Source organism: Magallana gigas, chromosome 9, assembly GCF_963853765.1.
Source record: "Magallana gigas chromosome 9, xbMagGiga1.1, whole genome shotgun sequence".
Classification (NCBI taxonomy): Eukaryota; Metazoa; Mollusca; class Bivalvia; order Ostreida; family Ostreidae; genus Magallana; species Magallana gigas.
The window spans coordinates 18,893,226-18,912,832 of record NC_088861.1 but is presented as its reverse complement, the minus strand read 5'-3'; the positions used below and the strand labels follow the sequence as shown (position 1 = coordinate 18,912,832).

Below are 19,607 nucleotides of genomic sequence, written 5' to 3'. Positions count from 1 at the left end.
TTTTCTGTTTGAATGCGAGTTAAATGATAGGAAGAAACAGAATTTGAATGAGTTGACAGACGACGATAACTATATGTATGCAGAAACAACCGTAAGTAGGATAAATACAGAATTATTCGAAAATGCTTTTTTTCTTATTAAGAACATGAACTTGATAACAAAAATCTTCAAAGAACCGGTATATTCGAAAACAATATTTTTTAGTGAGATTGAAAGTTCAACATTAAATTGATAATTGCAGCTTCAATAATATTCAATAATAATAATATTCAATTTTTTTTTTTTTTTACATGAATGTGTTTCTTTCTTTGAATGTTTTTGTTATAGATGAATATAAATTTTGTTCGACAATGATATTTAGTGCATGCATAATCATATGTATAATAAACCTTTCACCTTTAACCTAATATAAATATATCAAAGATAATAGTACTATTTAAAAATCAAAATTATTTTCTTGGTACATGTAATTCATGCGGAATATAAAGGTGGCGACAATGCACTAAAAATATATAACCCGCAATAGCGGGTTATTCAATTTTTTCTGTAATGATCGCTACCTTCATAACCCGCATGAATCATCAAAGAGAGCATTTTATTGTTTATTTTTACATCATCTTTTTAACAAATTAGTAAATTTTTAAAAAGTAAAAAAAATAACAAATTATTGTTAATGTAAATCAGTTTGTTTGATAAAAGATCTAGAAACAGCCAAATTGGTTTCGATGGGAATTTGAGTCTGACATCATGATTATTTCGTGCAGTTCGTGATTGTTCTTCGATTTCTGAAGGTTTTGACCAATCGACAAACGGACCCTTTAGATTTCAGTCCTGTCAGTTTCTACAGAGCTATAAATTACAATCGATTTTCGTGGAGAAATCATGGTGAATGTATATATATTGCGATGCATTTCTATTTCTGTAGCGGACAGATCATTTCAATAATGTCTGTGGAAGGGAAATCTGCAACAATTACTCCACATGCATTACTTTGCAAGGGAACACCAAAGTCTGCATTAAAACAGGTACTTGTTAAATAAAAATGATGTTTGTTACTTGTAAAAGACAAAAAATACATAACCAAATTCTATATCTTAACTAAAAGTAAAAAAAAATCATTTGCATTCGTTGTCTTTAGGAAACAAAATTTTGAACATATCAATTGATTTATGATTAAAAAAAACTATTCGACATTTAAATAATAATTATCAAATATAGATTGCTCCGAATTGGCTCCAGAAATAATAAATGGACAGATTGTTCATCGAACCTACTCTCCAGCATCCACTACTTACGATTGTAAACCAGGCTACATTGGCATTGGTTCTATTACAACCACCAATTGTTCTTCTGGCGGGAAATGGTCATCTCTAGATTACCGATGTGGACTGAGTAAGTAACAACTTTTTGTAAATGATCAGTGAATAATACTAATAGTATTGTTTTTAAAATGATCGAATACAGCGTTATAGTAAACATTAATTATGTACTTCTAAGATTATGATTTTAATAATTTGTTTTTATAACTATTTCAAAGATTCGGTTTATTAATATTTGCTATGTCCATTAATTAAACTTATTTCAGATGTAGCCCCATTTACAATTTATTATACAATAAAATCCTTTTACTTAAATCTCTGTCTTTCAATGTACATGGCTTATTTGTGAATTTTTAATAAAATGTGAAAATGCTTTACCATTTTAAGATATAACATCTAAAAGAACTGGTTTAGTCATAAACATTCTACATGAACCTGAGTAAAGATTCTCCACTTTTTGAAAGCTTGCCCAGTTAGTCATTCTTTCATTTTATACATTGATGGGCTGATAGAATTTCTGGACTGGGCTGTTTTTCTCAATCATTATGGCGAGCGTAATAGGAATCCCCCATTGGAGGATAAAAAAATCAACCGTTTAAAAAAGTATCTGTTTGATTGAATGAATACAGATGTCAATTTTTCTCTTTCGGTGGTTACACTCAATAAAGATTCTGAACAGAGATATTCAAATATTATCCGCATTTTCTCATAAAACGAATTTTTTTAGCTGAAAAATTTTCCGGGCGAAAAATTTATGGTTAATCAATGTTTTCTTGATTATTTATTAACGATCTTTTCAATAATTCTACACGGAGGTATGGTTACTGAAATCAAATCCATAAACGAGATATTTCGATATGTAAAATTGTTTTTAACAATTAACGATTAAAATAAATTGAGTTAAAATGAAATGCTTATAATTGCTTTTTATTGTGAGTTGATTTTAATCAACTCTCCTATGCCGTTACTCTGGCAAACTTGGAAGTGAAACAGTGTTTGGACCTAAGCACAAATCATCACCGCTAACAAGACCTAGTACTTAAAAATACTCTAAAATAATCAATAATTTTGATGTAAATGTATTCAGAAGCATTGTTTCTCAAGGAAATTATATATAAATACATTGGCAATAGTCAGATTTTAAATGGAACAAACAATTCAGATATTTCTGGTAGTCGTATGTATTCCTACACCAAAGTTCACGATTGCTTTGATACAGTTTTTCAGAAATGTTTCATAATGCTTCTTTGTACGAAAAAATATGCGTAATTATTTAAATATACATAATTATATAAGAAACTTATTGCCATGCAAAATTACATGTATTTGATTTTAAAATGAGCAATATTCAATAAAACCAACTCCCGTCAGTACTTCAATACTAGTAGTTGAATGTGTCGGTTTGATCTACCAATTAAGTTAAATATTGGTAAAGTACTTTAGACGATAGTGTGAAGCAATCATTTTTTGGGATACATCAGGATGTACTGAAAATTGTAATATTTACAACAGTGAAACAAAAAACTTATATAAACAATAATAAAAATTTATATAGTAGCTTAAGTTATCATTAATTTATTCTGCCCGAGAAAAAATGTATTACTTCCAGTTTGTGTGTTAATACAGCAAAACCAGTCTTACAATGAACAATTCACATCAGATAGAAATATATTGTAGATACCACGAGGCTAGTTGGTTCCAATGTGTCTTTCGAGGGACGAGTGGAAGTCTTCTTAAATGGATCCTGGGGAACCGTTTGTGATGATTATTTTAAAATACAGGCTGCGCATGTCGTTTGTAGGAGTTTGGGATACCAAGGGTACGCATACAATAGTGTTAAGTTATCCTTTTTTCAAATCCTCTCAATCAATCAAGTTTAAAAATAATAACGGCTACATACACTTGTATTTTTCTGAGAACAAATACATATTACCATCAAGTAAATAAATGAATCAATAAATGATAAATAAATAAATATATAGATAAAGTAACTACACCAAATAGAACAAAGAAGCTGTGAATTCTTACAATAATCTTTTATTAAAAATCCAAATTAACTTACGCAAAAGGAGCAAACCTATCTAAAGCTGCGTTTGCTTAGGACATGTTGATATTATATACGTTTGCTATTTCTTTCGTACAGCATTTAAAACATTTAAAAAAAACATTTAAAAAAAAGATTTCAGCGCCTTTTAAAGATATATAAGATACACATATATTACATAAAATTCAGTATTTACCAAGAGGCAAGTATATTATTTCTATCCATTTTCTCGTATAAAATGTACTATCTTTTACTGTACTATCGTCATCTCAATGATGTTGTAACATCACTAGTCGTTAAGTACCTTTTATGGATTCCGCTGTCAAGCAGATCAACGAAATCATTTCTTTATCAAAGTAAAAGCAATCATGAATTTGTATTGCTTATATCATTAACAGCTTGCATTTGTCCTCTAAAGCTCGTTTCAACTGTCTTTTCCGTGTGATGTAATATGCTTCGGTAAATGAAATGCTTAAATTTTGTTGATTAAGTAGTGCTCTAATCAATTTTTAAAGATATCTTTATAAATTAATAACTCATAGTCGATAGTCAGAGGTTTAATAATGTTCATACTGAATTCCCGTGTCATTTTTATTGTAATTTGTGAATAACCCTTACTACAAAAAGAAATGACCAGGTAAAAAGCAAGTATTACATCTAAGTGTCCATTGCACATGTATAACACGAACATAATATATATGATACATATTCTCATTTCAGTGCACTGCAGGTACGTCCACGTGCTGCATTTGGAGCAGGTAGCGGGCAAATATTGATGGATGATGTGACTTGTTTGTCCAGCGAGATATCAATACTGGAGTGTGCTTATGTTAACTCTAATTCACATAACTGCGGCCATTACGAAGATTTTGGAGTAATTTGCGAACATTAGTTTGACGAAATTAGTCAAAAATTTTCACCTTTAGCGTAATTCTTTGCTCGTTGCAAATGAATACTGATATTGCAAACAACGTTGTTTTAAGGATCAACGATGTCGATTGAAATTGCAACGAACCTTTTTTTGCGGTATCATTGCATTTATTTCATAAACTTATGCTTGTAAACAGTGTCTTTAATGACAAATATAATTTCGAACTCTCGAGTGGTGCGACTATTTCTCTTCAAGGATTGTATTATGTAGATCTTAAATTTACTGGCGGGACAAATTCTTTAAAGTTATCATCATTATAATTCTTCCTTTCTCCAGAGAGACATCAATACCGGAGTGTGCTTATCGTAATTCTAAATCACATAATTGTCTTCATTCAGAAGACGTTGGAGTTGTTTGCGAACATTAAGACGATTAATTCTTTCCCTTTGTTCTCGGGAGAACCCAAAGCATGACATCACTGCAATGAATTTTTATTTGAGAATACTATCTTTTGCGAGAAAGGGGTTAGTGACAACAATCTTTCGCGATTGAGGTTTCATTACAATTATCAATTTCTTCATACGTATAGTGGTTCGTTGTTTTAGATCACATTGACTTACATTCGTAATTCCTTAATTTGTTGTAAATATATATATACGATATAAATCTAAAAGAAACGCATCATAAATTCTCCTTTTTTGCATTTACTTATTTCTATGATTGTTACAATTTACAATATACATAGTTTGAATTATCGAAACAACATATAATTCCAATCAATTATTAATTTCTTTTAAAAGGTTCATGTGTAGGATTCCATAAGAACATTTTCAAATGCTACTAGTATTGTCTTTACTTGATATATGTATATAATAAAAAATTATGACTTTTCACATTGTCATCCAAATTTTAAGTTTTAAGTTTTAAGCGATATCCAGAAGCATATTAATACTTTAAAAAAAAAAAAAAAGGTTCGTGTCGTGTTTTTGTTTACATTTATACCGACGATTAAAAAATAACATATAGTAAACAAAATAAGGAGAATAACTGTAAAATTATGTCTTTAATTTTTGTAAAAAAAAAATCAGTAGAACGAAGCTTGGATCTGTATATACAACAAAAGTAAACAAATCATAGCATTATCCGTAACTTACTAGTTAATTGTCGTATGAGAAATATCAACAGTTGGCCCATGGTCATCTTGAAATTGACATCTGGCATTCTAAAACTGGAACATAAAGGTCTCTGTGCATACATACATGTATTAATAAATATTTTAGGAATTTTGAAAAAAGGTTGTGGGGATATCTGGATGGATAAAGAGAATGAAAATAAATTTTGGACTGTATCCATAATACTGCAATTAATTGTGACCAGTTAGAACATCTCCAAGCTATTTGCGAAAGTTAGGCAGTGAAAAACTGGATGGATAATCATTCTGAAATTTGTTGTACATTTTTAAACTGCGACATTGTCAACGTGTTTTTGATTAAGCGTCGTGATTGTAACAGTAATGGTGATATAATAAATTGATTTAACGCAAAATAATCTTAGTTGAAAACTGATAATTGATAAATTATTGAATATTGCAAGAAAAATGAAGTGAAGCAGAAAGATCGTAAACGATTTTCATCGGTAATTAACAGATAAATTTTTAAGTGAGTTTTAAGCCTAAAAGTGTATATTTTATTACATAAGCTCTTACATCATATTTATGATAAGATACGTTAAGTTTCAAATTTTAGGAATTTCTTAAATTTTACAACTGGGGGCCCCCTGTTTATGATATGTTGTGATTACGTGTTTTGTTCACATTAATGAGATAGGTTGTTTATGAGCGGCCTCCCAGTAATTTGTAAGTACAGTTTGTCATTTTAAAACACATGACATTTTTGGTGTATAAAACTCATGTTCAGATGATTTTGGGCTTATGTTAAAAAATAGAAAAAAATACAAGCTTCATCGACGGCAGTAGTTAAGTTTTAAGATATATACATGTTTGAGATATCACATATATTGGTGCTCCATTTTTCTATAAAACAAATATTTTATAAAACGAAGAGTTTTACTTTGAACTTTTGCATGGGATGACATCTAGACACAGCTTATTACCAGTATATTCGTGTACAAAACAATTATCATTATTTTGAGTATAATAGTCGTTATATTTTCATTTAGGGCTTAATAAGAATAGTTATAATAGAATAATCATATATTTGACTAAGGTTGGCTTCACCATCAAGGACCAATATCGTATATCCATTTTTTTCCGTGTCACAAAAATTTGCAAATATCAGGAAAATGTATAATTAGCTTTATTTGTATTGGTCAGTTTTTGGCAATTTTGAAGTTCGTTATCGCAAACAATATCAGATATATTTTCTGCGTGTTGGATAATTTGCGATGTAAAAATGATTGCAAAAATACAAAAAGTTGGATAATCGCGAAAATTACCGGATATACGTTATTACGTTACTGCTTAAACAAAGGCTATAAATAGTTATAATGGACCTTTTTTATTTTTGTGAACTCTGATTTAAATGGACTTTGAGCGCGTATTATTTGAAACAAACAATGTTGTTCCTGGATGCACTTTTCTAATTGTCATATTTGTCGGCATATTACTTTTAGATTTGCTGTGCATTTTGCAAAATACAAATAAACGAGATTTTAAAAAATCACCTCAGATTTTGTCATGCTTGTTTCTATAATAATGATATCATTCATTATAATGCAATAGGTGGTTTATTTGCTTTTTCATAACAATTTTGTTTGCTTAAACTAAATCAAGTTATTGCCCTTAGAGTGTACATTAGCTACTCCCTCTGTGTGTTAATATTTGGGTTTTTATGCATAATTTGTGACAAACAAGAATGGCGTAGTTCATGGATAGCACTTGCCTTTATATAACATTTCTTTTTGTTATACTTTCATGTTAAACACTGAAATCTGATTGGTTTAGACGCAGTTCATAATTTTTTCTATTACCCTCAGCGTAAGCAACGCACTTGGCAACGGGTAACATTAAAAATTGTTACATGCGCGAAAATTATGCGCGTACGGTTCGCCGTTGAATTCACGTTATTCCTATGTAAAAGCAGTTGAGTTTTCTTTAAAATTAAGACATTCAGTATAACAAAATAAATAGTGCCTGTTTGGGAGGATAACAGTTGAAATATGTGTTATAATATGTAATCTTCGTAGCAGAGTGAGTCACTTAACACTTTCATATGGTTCGACCATATTTTGAAATGAGAATTCTTACTTGTACGCATTCGTAATTCTAATGTTGTTTATTTATAATCACTAGACTTTGACCCGTGCGTTCACGGGTTGACATTGCATATGATTATCGGACATATACATACATCGACAAACCGTATTGTTGACATTTACAAAACCAAACTTTAAGTCTACAATAATGCTACATGTATTAGTTTCACTACACTCTGCTTAGAATAATATGTGCCTCGGGACAGGCCTTCACCTCAGTTAAAGTGCCTCCCATATACCCGTAATGTAGCAGAAATTTCAGAATCGCTCCGAAACGATTTTAGAGAAAATTAATGAAGTTGCATTGAAAATAACAATCAAATTATTTATGACAAACAATTTTGAGTCTGTGAATACCTTCCATCTAAAAATTATTCTATTACTGTAGAATTCAACACTTTTTCACCCACGTTCATTTACCCCCTTCAAATTTATACACCATGTTGACATTCATGATTTTTCATAGTAAATCCACTGTGTTAGAGTTATCTCATAGCAAATTTACAATGAAAATTTAGTCATATTTGTATTATCGTTTTTTTAACTGTGCAAAATGTGATTTTGTTGAAACATAAACTAAAGAGCCTTCAGTGATTTAGCATGAAAGTAATGCGCATGCGCAAGATTGTAAAATCCAAAAAATCTAAATGATTTCCGGATTTTTTAAAGGAAGTTTTGTTAATTTAGCAAAGCTTGATTGAGAAAAAAACCAAATTGTTAATCTTCAAGTACCAATGTTGTTTAAAATTTATAAAACAAAAGACAGCACTCTTCTGATTTATCGGTATTAAAACCCAAAAATTCGAGTCTATTATTTTAATATAGTAGTATAGTTAGATTTAAATATTGAGTAGAGTATATCTTTCAATAAATTACTTTGAATATGTACGGAATCCATGCTTTACCTTGAATTTCAAAACCAATAACAGGATTTTAACATGTGATATAGTAAAAAGCTAAATAAAATATTAAGTTGTCAAATACATAGTCACTTCACGTCTTGATGTCGTTTTGAGTCGTGAAACACTGAAAAAATGTCTCCACCTAGCTAACAGGGATGTGTTTAAGATTTTCATTTAAGAGCTGCTGAAACAGACAATCCAAGATTGATTGGCGAGTTTATAAGTCATTGATCTGCTTTGGTTGGTTTTTTTTAAAATCCGAAACCTCATATCATACAGTTACACGAAGATAAAGTGTTCTTCTTTATTCTCTTTTTTTTACTCTTCTCTATTAGGACATTTATAAATCGGCAAGGTAACTGTTGTTTGTAAAAGAATAAAAGTAGACTTGAGCAAACGCTGTTACAAACACAGGGCGAAAAACCATCTTTAAGCAAGTCCTTAAAGGTGGCTTAAAGGTGACTTAAAGGAGCTTAAAGGCTATACAACCTTTAAGCCGCCTTTAAGTCACCTTTAAGCAAGTGCTTATAGGTCCTTAATGTCCAAACTTCTTTAAGCCACCTTTAAGCCACCTTTAAGCATCTTTAAGTGGCATTTACGCTCTCTTTACACTGCCTTTACACTGTCTTTAAGTGGCCTTTAAGTCAATATTGATCAAGCTGAGCAATAAAAACATATATTAAATGCAACAGCTCTTTTATAGAGATGGGAGGGGGTCATCCGAGTGATAATATAATTTCCAAGGAAGAGGGGGGGGGTGTTCCATGCGGTTTTAATCGTCGCTCCATTAAACGCAGATCGCTATCATCAGCACCGCTCCGATGGACACAGATTGCCGTTATAAAATTCTTTATAATTTTTTGGGGGTTTCAAAATTATTGTAGGGATGAGCGCAGTCTCTGTATCTTAATATGTGCATAAAACTAATTAAAGTATGTTTGTTTTATATTATAAATTAATCGGTGAAAAAAATCTCTCTCTCTCTCTCTCTCTCTCTCTCTCTCTCTCTCTCTCTCTCTCTCTCTCTCAGTTCATCCGGTTATTAAACAAAATAAAGATAATGAACCAAAAATGCATGATTTAATTTGTTAATCGGTTGAAGGTTTGTATTTTTTTTTCAATTTTCATTATTTCTAACTCTAGATCTGCTAGATACATGTTAAAGATGAAAAGACTCTCAACTGCCTTTGTTATATCGGGCAGGATATTACTGCTTTGTTTGTCTAGACATAGTTTTGTTCGTTTGTGTATATCTAATTAGAGTCTATTGTTTGTCCAACTTAAGAAAACCCCTGGAACTAACACAGAATATACAAGATATACACAACAGTTGTGTCGTGTGCCCAGGTGCATGTTTGTGTATATCTAATTAAAGTCTATTGTTTGTCCAACTTAAGAAAACCCCTGGAACTAACACAGAATATACAAGATATACACAACAGTTGTGTCGTGTGCCCAGGTGCATGTTTGTGTATATCTAATTAAAGTCTATTGTTTGTCCAACTTAAGAAAACCCCTGGAACTAACACAGAATATACAAGATATACACAACAGGTGTGTCGTGTGCCCAGGTGCACGTCAGGGTTTCTAAAGGCGTTGAATCTTAGTGTGTACGAGTATACGATAAGTCTAGTGAATAAAAGTTAATTTACATTTGTAATTCATTTTCAAAGTATTATTTCCTAGCTCTGGGTTTCAAAGATGTTACGTCTACAAATTAACGATACATGTATGTAAGAGTAAAATCTTGAGGCTCATTAATTAATGTACCGGTGATCATAAATAGGGGTTGATTATTTAAATATATGTATAAGGGTAAATATGTCAAATATACCCGGCCTGGCACATCATACAATTGTATGTACAAGTCATTTGCAATTGCCACATGCAGTAAATACGTCACCGGTAATTGGTAATTTTGTTTGTTATAGAATTGATAGTTTATAAATCATGTACATACAATTACATGTAAATATTTAAACATATTGGAACGGCGCCGCGATCATGAAAACCGGGAAATTGCGGGAAATTGAACAAATACCCTAATAGTATCAATGCATTTAATAAAAGAAATGATTTCATTTTCTTTCTTACATTTTTATAGCTATAAATAAGATGAACGTATATCTACTCGGTTTAAATTTATTAACTACATGTAAGAAAGCCTACTATAGTGAACCTAACGGTTTCCATTTAGGTATAATATATTTTTGTTCACTGAAGACCAAGTTCCGTATTTCATTCTAAATACATGCATGCATGTAATTTATAAATTAGATATAATTGATTGTTTCAAACTGAATGGTTTGTCAAAATCTTTTCAAGTAAACACATTCAATACAGTGATTCAATATCCACTGATATATAGGATATAAAAACGCTCGTATATATGTAAGTTGCCGTGGCGCTTAGGATGTGTGGTGATGCTAGTAAACTAAGGGTCCCGGGTTCAATTCTCGCCGTGGCCGGTTTTTTTTGTGTTTTTTTTTTCATTTTTCTTTCTAGAACAAAAACCGTTTTAACACCTTTTCTTTCATAAAGTTAATACATTTTGTTGGAAATTAAGCACAATATTGAATTAATTTTTTTTTAATGGCTTAAAGGTGGCTTAAAGGTGGCTTAAAGAAGTTTGGACATTAAGGACCTATAAGTTGTCCTTAAAGGTGGCTTAAAGGTGGCTTAAAGATAGTCTTTAAGCTGCCTTTAAGCCATCTTTACGCTTTCTTTAAGCCACCTTTAAGCAATACATATAGCTTAAAGGTAGCTTATAGGTGGCTTAAAGATCTCTTTAAGCTACCTTTAAACACCTTTAAGCTATCTTTAAGGAGGACTTAAAGATGTTCATTCATCCTGTGAAACTAACGTTTTGGTTTAAAAATTGTTGTTAAAACGACTGATGTTTTTAAACAAAATATATATAAATTAATGTTATGTAGTGATTGTGCAAGATTTATAACATCAACAGAAAGGCGATAATGATAAAAATAAGTTATGCGACTTAACATAAATAGTCCCCACTATTGATTCTAAGCGTCTATATCTTTTTAGCAAGATGTTTCGTTATAAACTGCAACAGACAAAGTGCTTTTATTATAAATTGTTAATCTATCATTTTTAAACTAGAATTTAAATTTTCAAATCTAATTGTATATTAAAGGTTTATTTCCATATTTTAACCTAATTTGTTTGTGTTTTTATAACCAAGAATAAACTTTATCACGATCTAATACATAATGCAATTTATTTACCATTCTACTGCCAAGATCAAAGAGATGCCGCAGACATTATTCTCCAATATACCACGAACGTCATCAGTAAATTTTCAGATCAGAAATACCTATTTGTCTCGCACTGATCATGAAAGTACAACTTCAAACCGTACAAAGTTTTAAAACCATATCAATTTCATTTCATATTAGGAATATAATTCAAAGATATTTTATAAATAAGTGAAGAGTATTAAAAATCCAAAGAAAAATTCTGTCTTCTGCAAGTGATTCCTTTGTTCGATACACATGTAAACATTACTAAATAAACCGTTGGGGTTACACGGAACAGCTGTCAAAATGACCTAGATCATCTCTCTTTAGGAGAAACGATCTGTAGAAATACTGGGCTGTTAGCAGAATAGAAATAAAGTTCATGTTTTCGTGAATACTCGGTATGTACTCGAAATGTTGTTTGAAATATAAAAGCCTCGGCTAACGCCTCGGCTTTTATATTTCAAAGCAACATTTCTCGACCTCGGAGGTTATTCTGCAACATTCACGAAAACTCGTACTTTATTTCTTAATTACATATAGATTGCAATAAGCTTGTATTCTTTCATATATCGGCCTAACGTCCACATTCACATATCAAAAGTTAATGTAGAAAAAAATTGTATAGGCAATTGGAAAAAAAAATAAATAAGAGAATAAAACAATGATTTTGATAAGAAAATGAAAATTAGTATTTTATTGTACTTTTTTTTTTATCGGAACGGTGCTATGATGTTACCAAATTCGTCATTTAGACAATTTTACCCAAATTATGAAGCACTATTTTATCTTATCTCTGAATATTTTGTAGTTACTCTTAGATTTAATCTGATTTTGTCAAATATCTTTATATAACTAGATTTACAACAGTCATTGACATAAAAAATGATTTATTTGTGAAAACCACATCGTACTATTGATTTGTTTATTTTTTAAATTCAAGGACAGCTATATACACATATACAACTCTGATGTATTTATATGAAAGACAGATTATATATATATATATATACTTTTTTACATAGGCCAGTGGATAACGCTCTTTGTTACAACGAGCTTTTTTCCCAAAATGCGTTAAATTTTGAACCAAGTCAACCAACTTTGATCTTTTCAAATAGTGTTTAAGTCGATAATTACGCAGTTTGAAAAACAATCGTACACGGTTCAGTCAAAATTGTAAAGACTCTCAAATATGACAGGTAATTGCTTTAACCTAGTTTAGCTAAATTAGACACTGATATGAAAACCGATGAGATTTTGCGACTTCCGGTTTGCTAATGGACATGTTAGCAAGGTGTATTTTGATTGTTCGAATACAACCAACAGCGTCTATTGTTTATAGTGAACCAATTAACTGTGTCTTCCACGTGAAGACTCTATGTATATACTTTTGTTTGTTTTGCTAATTTGTATATATTGTGCTGAAAAAAAGACAGTGTAAATAGTAAATCAAGTGTGAATGGCTGCCACGTCAGGTGGTCGCCATTTTGGCGGATCAAAGAATTTGTTTGCTGGCAGAAAATACTGTCGAGAAAACACGTTATTCGTTAATGTTAAAGACAATTCCTTTGTCAAACCTGAGGAAGTAATCACATTTATTCACGAGACTTGTGGAGTTGGTAGTTTATTAGCATGTGTACCGAAATCTGGGAATCTTTACGAAATTACATTAGACGGAAAAGCCCCCATACAGTACCTCCTTGAAGGGATAAAAATAGGTGACAACACTTTCGAGTGTAATGAAGTTGTACCAAGCTCGTTAGTGGTTAGTTTTATGCACCTCCCTGCATACGTCGATGACAATGAAATCGAAGCAACGTTAAAATCAATGGGTGTTGAACTATTGTCACCAATCAACAGAAGGTTTTATCCAGGTACTACGATAGCCGACGGCACACGATATGCAAAAGGCAGACTACCAGAACATATGACCTCGTTTCTTTACACATTAAAGTTTCAAAAAGATTACTACCGATGTATTCACAACGGACAATTAAAAGTGTGTTCGCTGTGTTACTCTAGTGAACACCTTTTTAGGGCATGTCCAGAATTCCGATGCTTTAAGTGCAAAGAACAAGGACACTATGCAAGGGCATGTAAATCTACCAGATGTAAACAGTGTGAGGAATGGGAACACAGATGTTCGTGCAGGGTGAGTGAACACGGAGACGAAGGCGAAATCGATGAATGGGACCATGAGGTGAATAACGAGGATGACATGGATGTACACAGTGTCGGTGACGAGGAGGCACCAAAAGGGACCAGGAAACCGGTGATCAAGAGATCGGTGACCAAGAAAAATCGGACACAAAAGAACAAGATATAGAGGGAAAAGACACGGAGGAGACCGAAACTAGTGAACAAAACGGAAAAAGTGATAATGATAAAACGAAGGAAACACAATCCGAGAAAATACCACCTGATGTTATAGATTCCGAAATACGCGAAAGTGAAAAAGAATCATCAACCGTGGAATCAGACCTCGACACGGAAGTTACCGTTAAAAACACAAAGAAGAGAAAAGGTAAAGAGAAAAACAAAGGCAAAGCAAAGAAGAACAAATAAAATGAAAGGAATACTAAGTACTTACCTTATTTTCACAATGGTTTTTATAACATCGTGGAATTGTAACGGTTTGTGCAATGTTAATAAAATGAAAATGGTATTTCATTTATTTGAAGATAGAAAATAGGACATTGTAGCTTTACAGGAAACCCACTGGAAAGACAATTTTATTGAAAATTATAAACATCTATGGAACGGTGATATATATTATGATAGCACAAGTGTGTCATCTAAAGGTGTAGCATTTTTAGTGAAGAATAGCATCAAAACAAAAGTTGAAAATATAAATGGGTTTGATGGTAGATATTTACATATAACATACAAAGAAAATGACACCAAATATGACATTATAAATGTATATGCACCAAATGATGTAAAAGAAAGAGCATTGTTTTTTAAAAATATTATTGAAATAATGCCACGTTCTACAAGTTTAATTATTATGGGAGATTTTAACAATACTCTCGCAGACATAGATAGATATGGAAAAACTGTACATAAGTATGATCATAGTTACAAAGCGTTGATAGATATGATGATTGAACATAATGTGGTTGATGTTTGGAGACAAAGAAATGAAAAGAAAAAAGTTTTTTCAAGAAAAGTTGTAAGAGGAGATATGATTGTACAAAGTAGAATTGATTTTTTCTTGATCACAAAAATTTTATGTGCCTATGTTAGAAATATTTTTTATGTAGAAACAACAATGAGTGATCACTCTATGGTTGTTATGAATTTTGATACAGATGTGTCTGAAAGAGGTCCAGGTGTTTGGATACATAACAATTTACTTTTACATGATGAATATTACGTAAACAAAGTTCAAGAACTCATTGAAAATGAAAAACAATGTATATTATTTGAGCAATCAATTTTGGTGTGGTGGGATAATTTAAAGTATAAAATCAAAAAATGTTCACGAAATTATAGTCAGAATAGAGCAAGAGAAAAAAATAAAGAATATTATAGAATTCAAAACAGTTTACAAAGATTGTCAGAAAGAATAGCTGATGGTGAAAATATAAACATTGAAAATTTTGAAAAGCTTAAAACAGATCTTAGTGAATTTGAAAATGAAAAATGTAGAGGAGCTATACTAAGATCTAAAGCACAATGGGCTAATGAATCGGATAAGTGTACGAAATATTTTTTGAATTTAGAAAAGAGTAGACAAGAATCAAATACCATAAAAGAGTTGGTGGATGAGAATGGTGAAGTTACAGAAAATGCAGATTCTATATTAAATCTGCAGTATGACTTTTATTCTAAATTATATTCATGTGTAACAATTGATTATGATAGTAAAACCCGGTTGTTATCATTAATTAATACAAAGATTGATGACAATGATGCCGCATCATGTGATAAATGTATTGATGTTAATGAAATACAACAAGCTGTGAAAGAAATGGCCAGCAATAAAAGTCCTGGTCCTGATGGGTTGACTATTGAATTTTATAGAAAATTTTTACCCCATTTAAAAAAACATATTGTATAGACTATTTTTAGAAATTGAAAATCAAGAAACACTGTCACATTCTATGAAGATGGGTGTCATTACATTATTATAAAAGAAAAAAGGTGATAAGAGATTGTTAAAAAACTGGCGACCAATTAGTCTTTTAAATGTTGATTACAAAATAATAGCAAGAATAATGTCAAATAGACTCAAACATGTGTTACCTAATGTAATTTCTAATGATCAAACATGTTGTATTATTGGAAAAGATATAGCTGATACGTTAGTAAGTATTAGAGATATAATAGAAATGGTTGAAATGGATCAAGTAGAAGGTTATATTGTAAAAATTGATCAAGAGAAAGCGTTTGATAGAGTAAGTCATGAATATTTACTAGATGTGTTACAAGCATATGGTTTTGGAGATTATTTTAGAAAATGGGTAAAAATATTTTATACAGATATTTATAGCAGTGTAAAAAGCAATGGACATTTAACAAAATATTTTCCAATTAGAAACTCTGTTAGACAAGGTTGTCCAATATCTGCATTGTTGTATGTGTTATGTTCAGAACCTTTAAATTGTGCAATTAAATGTAACCAATGTATTAAAGGAATAGATATTCCTATGTGTGATAAAACTGCATTAGTTTTTCAGCATGCAGATGATACAACGATAACAGTGTCTGATAAAAAGTCTATTTTTCAAATATTGAATGTTTTTGAATTATATGGAAAAGCATCTGGTGCCAAAATTAATGCACAAAAATCTGAAGTTATGTGTATTGGAACAGGGCAATTGTTATCAGATGATAAACAACTTATCAATATTACAGAAACAAATGTCATGAAAATTCTTGGAGTTTATTTTGGTAAAAACCTTTTAGAATGTGAAAATTTGAATTGGAGAAGCAAAGTTCAAAATATCAAACAAGTTCTTAATCTGTGGAGACAAAGATTGTTGACAATACATGGAAGAGTTAGTGTAATAAATACATTACTTATGTCTAAACTATGGTATTCATTGTCTGTAATTTGTAATTTCCATTTTGGGCTAGAAATACAATTCAGAAGGAATGTATTAATTTTTTATGGAATTATGGTACACACTTAGTGTCATATAAGACAATTGTCGGAGAAAAAGAAAATGGTGGTTTAAAAATGGATGATATCTATCTTTCTTTTCGATTAAAATTTTTAGCAAAATATTTTTGCACAAGAAAAGAGCTTGTATGGAAATACACTTTTAGTTATTTTATATCAAGAATTTGTGACTTGAAAGGAGGGGTGGAAATGTTTCTTCTACAGTTGAACAAAAAAGATTTACAATGTTTACCTTGTTTTTATAAAGAAATGTTTAGTGCTTGGTATGCTGTGAAGGACAATATTGAATACAATGAACGTTTAAATGATGTGTTTAATTACTGTTTGTTTTTTAATCCAAAAATTGTCAATCAAAACAAGACATTGTTATGGAAACATTTTATAAAAGCGGGGATCACACATATCAGAGACATTTCTTATGAAGTGATACCTGGATTTTTACCTGCATCTTTTATTGTAGAAATGATACATGAATGTGATTCTGAAATTAATGCAAAACATATCAAAGAAGATTACAAAACATTATTTTCTATTATTCCAGAAGAATGGAAAAGTGTTGTTCAAAACAATGATTATAGGAAAGAAGTATGGTTACCTACTTTTTTACTTTGTGTTGAAAATACTAATTATGTTTTTCCTTCATGCACTGTAAAAGTCTTGTATAGATTGTTGATTCAAAAATTGTTTAATCCTCCAAAGTCAAATGAATATTGGTTAGAAAAACTTAGAACACACGATACAAAGATGCTCGATAATAGATGGATTGTACTTAAAGAAAGTGGAAAGCCTCCTGATGTTGTGGAGCTTGATTTTAAAGTTTATCATAATGCAATTTTTACGTATGAGAAATTGTACAAAATTGGTAAATCGGATTCCAACAGATGTCCACTGTGTTTATCAGAAAGTGAAGATTTACTTCATATGTTTGTAAAATGCAAAGAAATACAAGATTTTAAAAGTAATTTTATGATATACCATTTAGAGTCATTATTGAAAGATTGTGAAAATAGTGTATACAATGTCTTAGATATCGATGAGATATTCATCACAGCTTTTCCCAATGTTATGAAAAATGTTAACACTTTTTTTGTTAATTTTTTTATGTCCTTATGTAGATTCACAATTTATAGAAGGAGACAGCTTATGTTGCAAAATAACAAAACTGTGCATTTGACAAGTTTTTGCAAATATTTGCTAAGACATTATATCTATTACAATTATCATTATATGTGTATTGTGAACAACAACAGAAAAGTATTCTTTAAAAAGTTTTTGAAAAAAATCCACTGCTGAAAGAAACAGAAGGAGTATTATTGTTCATTTTTTAACGAATTTTTATTGTAAACTGTCAAACTATATATAATGCTGTGATACTCATTATGATGATTGTTGATGTGCAATTTGTATGATTGATCAATAAAAGATAAAAAAAAAAAAAAAAAAAAATGTGTGGTGATGCTAGTAAACTAAGGGTCCCGGGTTCAATTCTCGCCGTGGCCGGTTTTTTTTGTGTTTTTTTTTTCATTTTTCTTTCTAGAACAAAAACCGTTTTAACACCTTTTCTTTCATAAAGTTAATACATTTTGTTGGAAATTAAGCACAATATTGAATTAATTTTTTTTTAATGGCTTAAAGGTGGCTTAAAGGTGGCTTAAAGAAGTTTGGACATTAAGGACCTATAAGTTGTCCTTAAAGGTGGCTTAAAGGTGGCTTAAAGATAGTCTTTAAGCTGCCTTTAAGCCATCTTTACGCTTTCTTTAAGCCACCTTTAAGCAATACATATAGCTTAAAGGTAGCTTATAGGTGGCTTAAAGATCGTCTTTAAGCTACCTTTAAACACCTTTAAGCTATCTTTAAGGAGGACTTAAAGATGTTCATTCATCCTGTGAAACTAACGTTTTGGTTTAAAAATTGTTGTTAAAACGACTGATGTTTTTAAACAAAATATATAAAAATTAATGTTATGTAGTGATTGTGCAAGATTTATAACATCAACAGAAAGGCGATAATGATAAAAATAAGTTATGCGACTTAACATAAATAGTCCCCACTATTGATTCTAAGCGTCTATATCTTTTTAGCAAGATGTTTCGTTATAAACTGCAACAGACAAAGTGCTTTTATTATAAATTGTTAATCTATCATTTTTAAACTAGAATTTAAATTTTCAAATCTAATTGTATATTAAAGGTTTATTTCCATATTTTAACCTAATTTGTTTGTGTTTTTATAACCAAGAATAAACTTTATCACGATCTAATACATAATGCAATTTATTTACCATTCTACTGCCAAGATCAAAGAGATGCCGCAGACATTATTCTCCAATATACCACGAACGTCATCAGTAAATTTTCAGATCAGAAATACCTATTTGTCTCGCACTGATCATGAAAGTACAACTTCAAACCGTACAAAGTTTTAAAACCATATCAATTTCATTTCATATTAGGAATATAATTCAAAGATATTTTATAAATAAGTGAAGAGTATTAAAAATCCAAAGAAAAATTCTGTCGTCTGCAAGTGATTCCTTTGTTCGATACACATGTAAACATTACTAAATAAACCGTTGGGGTTACACGGAACAGCTGTCAAAATGACCTAGATCATCTCTCTTTAGGAGAAACGATCTGTAGAAATACTGGGCTGTTAGCAGAATAGAAATAAAGTTCATGTTTTCGTGAATACTCGGTATGTACTCGAAATGTTGTTTGAAATATAAAAGCCTCGGCTAACGCCTCGGCTTTTATATTTCAAAGCAACATTTCTCGACCTCGGAGGTTATTCTGCAACATTCACGAAAACTC

At 30.7% G+C, this 19,607-nt stretch overlaps 1 long non-coding RNA gene across 1 annotated transcript; it reads left to right on the top strand.

Moving 5' to 3' along the window:
- Window positions 1–886: 886 nt before the first annotated feature.
- LOC136271665 (uncharacterized) lies at window positions 887–4,887 on the top strand. The gene is made up of 4 exons (XR_010709603.1): window positions 887–1,025; window positions 1,219–1,392; window positions 2,997–3,138; window positions 4,084–4,887. It is a non-coding gene; the product is annotated as an uncharacterized lncRNA (long non-coding RNA).
- Window positions 4,888–19,607: the final 14,720 nt, after the last annotated feature.